The sequence below is a fragment of the Tursiops truncatus genome, chromosome 12 (assembly GCF_011762595.2).
Source record: "Tursiops truncatus isolate mTurTru1 chromosome 12, mTurTru1.mat.Y, whole genome shotgun sequence".
Classification (NCBI taxonomy): Eukaryota; Metazoa; Chordata; class Mammalia; order Artiodactyla; family Delphinidae; genus Tursiops; species Tursiops truncatus.
Genome location: NC_047045.1, coordinates 55,394,354 through 55,403,722, shown reverse-complemented (window position 1 = coordinate 55,403,722; position 9,369 = coordinate 55,394,354). Strand labels below are relative to the sequence as shown.

General features: G+C 43.7%; 1 pseudogene; it reads right to left on the bottom strand.

Annotated features, from left to right (window-relative positions):
• Positions 1-7,549: 7,549 nt before the first annotated feature.
• LOC101337214 (ADP-ribosylation factor-related protein 1 pseudogene) lies at positions 7,550-8,282 on the bottom strand (annotated as a pseudogene).
• Between the last annotated feature and the right edge of the window lie 1,087 nt (positions 8,283-9,369).

Genomic DNA, 9,369 nt, shown 5'->3' with positions numbered 1-9,369 from the left:
CTATGACCCAGAAGACCAAGTGGTACTTGAAAAATGTATGGCAGAAAGGGATGAAGTATGTGCCAGCAATAATAACATCACAAAGCAGAGCCCTGAGGTTTTGGAAGGAAGCCTATTTCCTCTTCTGCCAACCACTATTTTCCAGTGGCAAAGCTGCTTTGTGTTTACTACTAGGCTCTAATAGAAAAGGAACAGCCCAATATGGTGTAGAACACCACGTGACGCTAAGAATGGACTATAAGAATGTCTACCATCAGGGCTCCCCTGGTGGTGCAGTGGTTGAGAGTCCGCCTGCCGATGCAGGGGACACAGGTTCGTGCCCTGGTCCGGGAGGATCCCATATGCCGCGGAGCGGCTGGGCCCCTGAGCCAATGGCCGCTGAGCCTGCGCGTCCGGAGCCTGTGCTCCGCAATGGGAGAGGCCACAGCAGTGAGAGGCCCGCGTACCGCAAAAAAAAAAAAAAATGTAAATGGTTGGGGGAAAAAAATCAAAAGAAAAATAAGAGTTTACAACATGCAAACACTATCTGAGATTCAAATTTCAGTGTCTCTATGTACTTACTTTTCACACTACATTGACAAAGCCTAAAATATTCACCAACTGGCCCGTTATAGAAAAAATTTGTTGACTCTGATCTGGAAGCCTGGAAACTATGTTGCCCAAAATTCCTAGTAGATTAGATCCCACTAATGAGAGGTTCTCATAGGAGATTTAGAAGGAAGAAAAGAAGCAGAAGGTAGTTTTCTCCTATGAGGTGTTAGGAAACATCATGAGCTTTGGCAAACAGCTGATAGGAGGTGTCACTAGCAGCTTCTAGGCTTCCTCTTGTGAATTAGCCACAAAGGTCCAGCAGAGATCACAAGGGACTCCTGTACTTTATCGTATCCTGAATTTGAATGGCACTTTCCCCTAGGCTTCACTCTTCCCACCCTTCCAAAGACTTGTGTGGGCTTTGCATTCCCATATTTAATTCCTTCTTCCTGGAAGTACCTACATTAAGTATTTCTGATCTTCTACCCAAACCTTTCTGAGCCAATAAGAAAAGTACTGAATCACTGAGAGAAAGAGAGTAACTAGCACATAGCTGCTGCCATAACTGGAATTATGTGTTCTGTGAGAGCATATGATAAAGGAATTCTTACCTATTCTGAGAAATCAGGTAAAGTTTCCCTGAGGAAGTGAAGACTGATCTTAGATCTGAAAGAATAAGAATTAACCAGGCAAAGGACTGGAACTTTCAGGCCAGAGGAAGTGTTATAGGAATGAGGGCTGGTATGCAAATAACACTTTAGAACGAAGAATATGGTGCTATAAAGAGAAAAATGCCAGTAGGACTGAAACTTCGAGAGCAACATGCAAGAGAAAGCTGGACAGAGAGAGAGAGAAAGGCCATATAATGCAGAAGCTTCTAGGCTGTGTTAAGGATTAGTGTCTTTCTCCCATGAACTATGGGAAACATTTTCGTGACCTCTGTTGGTCATGAAAACTTTATGAAAGAGATGACATGAGAGATGGGATTCACTAGCGGGTGGAAGAGTGGTGAGAGAGGAGGGCACTCCAACAATGGCACAAGACATCTTAGTGAATTGTATATGAGCCAGTGTAGCTGGAGCAGAGTATAGTGGAGATTAATTTAAAGACAAAGTGGAGAACCTACCATTGCAAGGGTTTTGATTTTATTTTGTCGTCAATGAAACATTATTCAGACAACCATAACGACACTTCTGGGGATGGTTTTTGTAGTAAACAAACTGAAATATCCAATTTGAATTTAGGTTGAGAAATACTGCTGGCTTTTGTTAATGATAGTGTTTTTGTGGTTCTTGAAATGAGACGAGGCTTAAAGATACAGGAAATTGGTGGCTTTGGTAAAGACTTTACATTGTTTCATATTAACAAGAGCTGCTGCGGGGGGTTCAAAGGAAATAGGTTATGGCACTTTTTAATACTAGATGAGTAACTGCCACATCTCCTAGACTGTGTCTTCAGTATCCAGCACTGGCAATCTTATCTCATGAAGAAGGCAAGAAAAGGATGCTAATTGAAATTTGACACACAGGTCTTGAGAGACATGCACACAAGCAGTTTATTGGAGAACAGCATACGAGAGGGGTGAAGAAAGCAGGATTGAGCAGAGGGAAAAGTTTAACCATGGTGCAGTTGCAACAGAGCTGGGATGGCCCTTCAGAGTTGCAGGTTGCCCCGACTGAGGCAAAGAGGTTAGGTTTTGTACCCTGCATCAACCAGTCACTGGCACCAGGCTACCCAGAGGGAAGGGACGTAACCTTGGATGAGGAAGCTTCCACTAACCAAGGGTAATTCTCAGAGAAGCGTTCAGCTAAGAGCTGTCAATAGTCAACACTTCTGACAACTGGGGAATGGGCACATAGGCTTCGAGGAGGGGCCTGGGAGGTACGCCGCAGCATTTATTACAGTTTACCCCTGTGTGTCTCTTGTATCCATTTACTTCACATAATGAATTCATCCTATCTGAAATCAGCTCTTCCAGGATTCTGGTTGGCCTCTGTTACCGGGAAAACATGCAAGAGAACAGTTAACAGCACAAACTGAAGACCCCACTGCTGCAGCTAAGTTCAGGGATATACATCATCTCCCTCCTTTACTACTCATTCTGGATTTACCTCACCATTGACTAGCTCTCTCCTGGTCTTGATGGCTTATGTGGTTGAGTGATGCAGACTCTTATCCATGAGGGATGAGAGCCCCTAGTCCTGTGCATTTCCCAAGCAATAACTGCTGTACTTGACTATTTACTGTCAATAATGAACATAGGAGAACCAATAGATGCCCCAGTGGACCACTTGGATGCCAAATGAATTCTTCCCTGTCCCAATTATGAACCAGCAGCCTTGCCTCCCTATGAATATCAGGATCAATTATACCTGCCATTGATGGTGCCACCATTGCTTGCCTGCTGAACTCTGGGTACAAGAAGTTTGAAGCGTCCAGGGGTCAATTTTGACTTAAAGTTTGGTGGGACTCTTACTGTGTCCTCTGGCGGACACAGTAAGGGGTTCTCTGTCTGGAAACCAGAATATCTAGAGCCATGGAGTCTAGAGTTAAAACTATAGGAAGCAAAACTCCAAGCAGGTCCCTGCGATTGATTGTCATTAGAGACACTCTTACCTGCATCCCTTGGTTCCTGTGTCCAAGTGTTTATATATTGGGGACCCAGCACAATATAACGGATGTTGATTTGGGGGATGTGTCATATCATGAAGGATGGTGCCCCATTATCCAAGCTGGTGTCTCATCTTCACATTCCATCACCCCACCAAGCTGGTAGTTTCCGGGTAACACAGAATGTAACAGGACCAATGGAACCCATGATCATGTGTTCATGACTGGACCACTTTTTCTTTAAAATGTTTCCTCTGGTTTTGTTTGTTGTTTTGAGGGATCCCATGTTGGTAAATCAAAACTCTGTAAATCTTTGTATAGTGATACTGGTTGAGGTCCTGAAAGCAATAAAGGTAACCCGTACTCAGAATAATTGTCGGTTCCAGTCAATATAAATCACTGGTTTTTGCAGTGTAGAAGGAATCCAATGTACTCAACTTGCCACCAGATGACTGGTTCATCTCCTCAAGGGATTGTACCACATTGGAGGCTCAGTATTGGTCTCAGTTGCTGTCAGATTGGACATTTGCCAGTGGCTAAGGACATAGGCTGTGTAAGCATCAATTAGCTGTTGAATTCTGTCCACTTGGTTCTGGTGGATATTCTCTGGTATTAATATACAATACAAGGATCTTCATACTCCGTATCCCCCTTGATAAATATAGCCAATACATCTTTCCCAAATATCTTTACCTGCAGTCTTCCAATTTTTCTCATATCAGGGCCTCAAACAAATAGCCAAGCCATTCGTCACTGTCCATGAATCAATGTATATTCATACATGACCATTTCTCTTTCCATACAAAGTCAATGACCAGGAGCACTGCCCAAAGCTTTACTGAGTGCTATAATTTTCTCTAGCCACTGTCTTTCAGGGCCACGATTAAGTGGGGCTGTAGTGAAATAGCTGTCTATTTTCAGCCTATACCCATATGCTGAGTCAACCAATTTATGAATTTAGCTTGGCCTTTTCTCCTCCAATTTTACATGGTCACTTCTCACTTAGCTATTGCTACCTGATGAGAGAAGAGTGTTGGTGCAACGGTAATGGGTGACATGGCAGTCTGCACTATTTCACCAGTATCTCATTCCAGTTCACCATTGGTAAATATTCTAAGAATTGCACTGCAAATGATAGGGTCCTTACTGCCACATAGCCAGCAGTGGATCTGGATCCAAAATCACATTTCTGAGTTTGCTTCCTAGGTATACTCCTAGTACCAAATCTCTCAGGTTAAATTCCACAGTAAATAGATTCTAAGACTCTAGCATCTGCATGCAGGTTTATTGGGGAGTGCTTTTACTGGGGAACAACACAAATGAGGGATGAGGAAGGCAAAATAGGGCAGAGGATGAAACTGAACTGTGATTATTTGTAACAGAGGCCTCACCTGATCCTTTGGAGGTTTCTGAAACTGGGATAGCCCTTCAGAATTGTCTCAGTTGAGTCAGGAGGACCAAGAACTTTGTACCACAACTTTGACTACTTATTAAATTCAAGCAGCCCTCAAGGAAGTGTTTTAATATTGACTAAGGCTATTTCTTTCAACCAAGGATAATTCTAGAGATGAACTCAGCTGAGAGCCATTGGCAGCAACACTCCTAGTAGCTAAGAGAATGAATGCATTAGTTTTGGGCCCTTAACATTTATTTCAACTGAAGTAATAATCAAAAGTGTGAAAATAGTTACTAAAGTAATAATCAAAATATGAAATCAATATATATTTAGGCTTTTAAAAAAGGAAAACATGCAGAAATATGTAATCTTGTAATATTTGTATTACAAGAAGTGGAAAGATAAAAGAACAGAAGCCCTAAGCCTTTGGGGCCAGTCCACCTTTAATGATTTATATTTCCCCTCCAGCTAAATTTGACTTTAAAGAAATCCCTGCCCACTATACCAGAAGAAGACCCAGAAAAGACAAGCACTGAGGATTTTATAATAATGCTCTAATCAACTTTGGGCAGAGGAAATTTTTCAAAACTGATACCTCTGACACTAGGAGTTCTGGTTCTTAAGGAAACACAGGGGAACTCTCTTATAATTTCATAACCACTTTTAAAGAATTTTAAGTAGTTCCATTTTGCCACTTGAGACATCTCTTTTACATAAAAATTAGAGGAGGCATAGACTGCATCCTAAATGTTTGGTTTCAAGTCCTATCTGCTACCTAATAGCTGGATGACAAACAAGTTTTTAAATTTCCCTACGCCTCAGTTTCCTCATATTTAAATATATGGGAAAGGTAATGAACCTACCTCATGGGTTGATAGGATTATATGAGCTAAGAAAAGTACTTTGTATGGTGACTGACATCACTCAATCAATGATTGTGGTTATTATTTTGTTGTCTAAGTAGGTGTTTTGCTATCCCTTCATACATAATCCTGATAATCTTATGGTATCTTAGCAGATTAGATACACTGTGTCTTCTCTATTGTGTTGTGTTGGTCTTTATTTCGGATTCCGCATATTGCTGTTGGGGCAGATGCAAACTGGTTCACTGAGATTAACTGTGGAATCTATGTCAAAAATAACCCATTTACGCCAGGACTGACACTACAAATCTAGACCCTTGGTACCAAAATAGGAAACGGATTCTTAGTCCAGATTTTGCCATATTTCAGTGTTTTTAGAGATCATGAGGATTATGTGATATTCCTTTTTAATTATTTATTTTTGGATATATTAAGGCTAGATAAAGTACGAGTACTATCATTGTAACATGTTTACAGAATAATCCAATCTTGGTAGGGTACAAGCAAGAAAGTTTAATTTTTCTTCACTATTGCTTTCAACCTGTTTGGTTTGATCTAGTCTTCATCCCTTGATGAAGAAGGGCAGACAGATGTCATAGCTTCCTGAGAACTTTCAATTAAAAGGAGTTCATGTGTTATAAGTTCCACATCAGACTACAACATGACTTACATCTTAATCCAGTTTTTAAAAGCAACTCCCTTCCCTATCCTAACTCACGCTGGCCTGGGGCTTGTGGTCTTGAATTAGTGGAGGGCCTATTCATTTATTCCTCCTCCCTCTTACCTGACATGAAAGAAATCTGAAGCAGCACTGTGAAGGAGAAGAGGGATTAGAACCAAAGTGTAAGCTTTTAATTTACTTTTTACTTCTTTGGTCCTGCAATTTTTTTTTTTTTTTTTTTTTTTTTTTTTGCGGTACGCGGGCCTCTCACTGCCGTGGCCCCTCCCTTTGCGGAGCACAGGCTCCGGACGCGCAGGCCCAGCAGCCATGGCCCACGGGCCCAGCCGCTCCACGGCACGTGGGATCCTCGCGGACCGGGGCACGAACCCGCGTCCCCTGCATCGGCAGGCGGACTCCCAACCACTGCGCCACCAGGGAAGCCCGGCCCTGCAGTTTTATTTTCTCTTGGCTACTGTTGATAGGTTGCCTGCTCTGGGACAGACATCCAAATGCCAGCTTGTGCTGCATTTCATTCTTTGACGGAGTTGTGTGGATTTCTGCACTACATGGTTTAATGATATCGACGATGTCCTCTCTGGCTGACATCTTGTCATGCCCAACTCAGACCCTACACCTGGTGGGTTTATTCCACAGTCTCTAACTTTTGAGCTTCCACTGTGCCAGCCATCCACCTTCATAAATGGGGACCTTCAACATAGATTCATCCTGGCTCTGTCATGGCAAACTGTTGGGAGTTGTGACTGTTTATGGCTCCCTACCTTCAGGCCCTGCAATAAGGGGCTGCTTCACTGAACTTCGGCGTTATCCAGATACGAGGTAGATATATGATTCTATGTCTGTGTATGCTCCCAAACTCCAGAGGACACAGGTTAAGCTACTGAGAATTCTCTCACTGCACCCCAGCTTGGTGCAGTGAGCTTGGGAGGGTCTATGAGTTTCTGACGCTTAGCAAATATGGGAGTGAGATGAGCATCTCTGGATTCTTCTCTTGGGCAGCCCAGCTCTTGAGGAGAAGAGGGATGTAGAAAGAAGAAAGGAAGATGGGAAAAGCCATAGCCCTTTTCTTCAACCTAGTAATGACTATCTGAAAAGCCAACAATTTTTACTTCCAAGAAACCCTTTCCAAACTTCTGGTCTTCTCTGGATGTGGGTGATGGTCTGATGATGGCAGGATTGTTTGACATACCTTCAAAAAAGTCCCTCAGAGTTGTGTATATTGGCCCTTCTTTAGGCTGAGTGGGTTCCTATAATTTGTGACGTATAAGGTTGGTAATTTAGACAAAATTCCAAAAGATAAAACAAAATTCAATTTATCTCTGGGGTACAGTGGATAATTTAGCTCTTTGTTCTTTGGCTTTCTCATTTGCAAAAGGGGTAAGATAATAGTACCTACATAGAGAGTTTTTGTGAAGCTTAAATAACGTACTCCATGTAAAAGCGATAGCTGTTTAACACACTTTTTTTTTTTTAAACAAAGCAAACGGAAAAACCAAAAGGCAAAGCAACCCCAGGCCCCAGGATGGGTGGCGCGGGGCGGGTAGGAGCTCCTGCGGCTCTGGGGATGAGCGGTGGGCGCCAGAGGGCGCGGCTGCGCTTGCGTGACGTCCTGCCGCTCGGCGGCCGGCGCACGTTCCGCACGACGCACTTCACCGACGCTCTCGCGCAGCCCCTTGACTGTGAGGGCCGAGCAGGCCTGGGTCAGGCTGTCGCACCCTCCCGATCTTGGAGGTGCAGTCCCTGGACGCAGTTTGGATGTCGCGGATCCCGAGGCAAGTCTCAACGTCCTGCTTGCTGGCCAGCACCAGGATGGGGACGCCGCCCAGCGCCTCGCTCGTGACCATCTTCTCCAACGCTTGTACTCGGACAGTCTCTCCTACGTGGAGCCCATGACACAGAGGACGCCGTGGCCCTCTGCTTGGTCCTTGTACCACAAAGACTGCAGCTCTTCCTGTCCCCTGCTAAGCCGCACAGCAGGAGGCGAGCCTTTCCAACGTCCACAGTGCCGATGTTTAGACCCGCGGTGGTGGTGATTTTGGACAGACTCCTCCCCTTGGAGTTCTTTTGAAACCGGGTTTTTGACCACTCCAGGACAGTAGTCCTCACGGCATTGTCCAGACCCAGGATCAGGATGCAGTACTGGTCCTTCAGAAGCATGTCCTTGTACAGGTCTGACATCCTGCACCCACCCCTGGCCACCGGAGCCACCGCGTGCCTGACGCACAGACCCTGCGCCTGACGCCGTCCCAAGCACAGTTCTGAGTACACGGTAAGAATTCAATCAGTGTGAGCCACCATCGTATAACCTGGTATCTTTATTTCACTACAAATAAATGTTGATGGAGTGTATATTTATTCATTTACTTAACATATATTTACCACTTAACTGCCATAGGAACTTCGGGGAGAGGTAATGAACAAATCAGCCGTCGTGAAGCTTATGTTATAGCGGGGGGAGGGAAATAATAAACAATCGAATAAGATTTATAATGTGTCAGAGAAAGATTACTGCTATGAAGAAAAATAAACGGGGAGCGGATCAGGAGTGCGAAGAAGTGCTGCTATTTTAAGTGATGTAAGGACTCACTGATGAGGTGGCATTTGAACAGAGATCTGAGGTAAAGAATGTTATTCAGCATGTTAGCAGAAAATGTGTTAATTAAATTCAGTATTACAATCTCCAAAAGTTTGATACTATTTATAACTCAAGCAGATAACTAAGCCTTTTGCCCAATGAAGAAAAAATTACCTTGAATCGAGTAGATTAATTCAGTTGTTCAGGAGAGAGTTTATACTGTATATTAAAAATATATATTGGTCTAGCCTGGAAATCTTCCTTTTTCTTGCCTTTTAGCTTGCCTTGTGATTTTTTTTTGTTTGTTTGTTTAAGGTCAGGCATGAGGTAATAGGAATTATAAACAGGCCCTTAGCGTGAGGTTCTATGTTAATCTGGCTAGAAGTTGGGCTGTGTTTAATGTTTGCTCTAGCCGTAGGTGCCACTGGCTTCAGATTCCTGGAGTGTACTTGTTTTTGTCTCCCTGTTTTTGGAAGCTTCCCTAAGAATTCCTCCTTAGACAAAGTCTGCACCTTGCAGCTCTTTCAGTGTTATCTATTGTTATTATACTGGAGTCCTGTTGGCGTGGTAGTAGGGTGTGTGGGTGGAAAAGTGATCTATAATCTTATGATTAAAAGTCAGTCATGGGCTTCCCTGGTGGCACAGTGGTTGAGAGTCTGCCTGCCGATGCAGGGGACGCGGGTTCGTGTCCCGGTCCGGGAAGATCCCACATGCC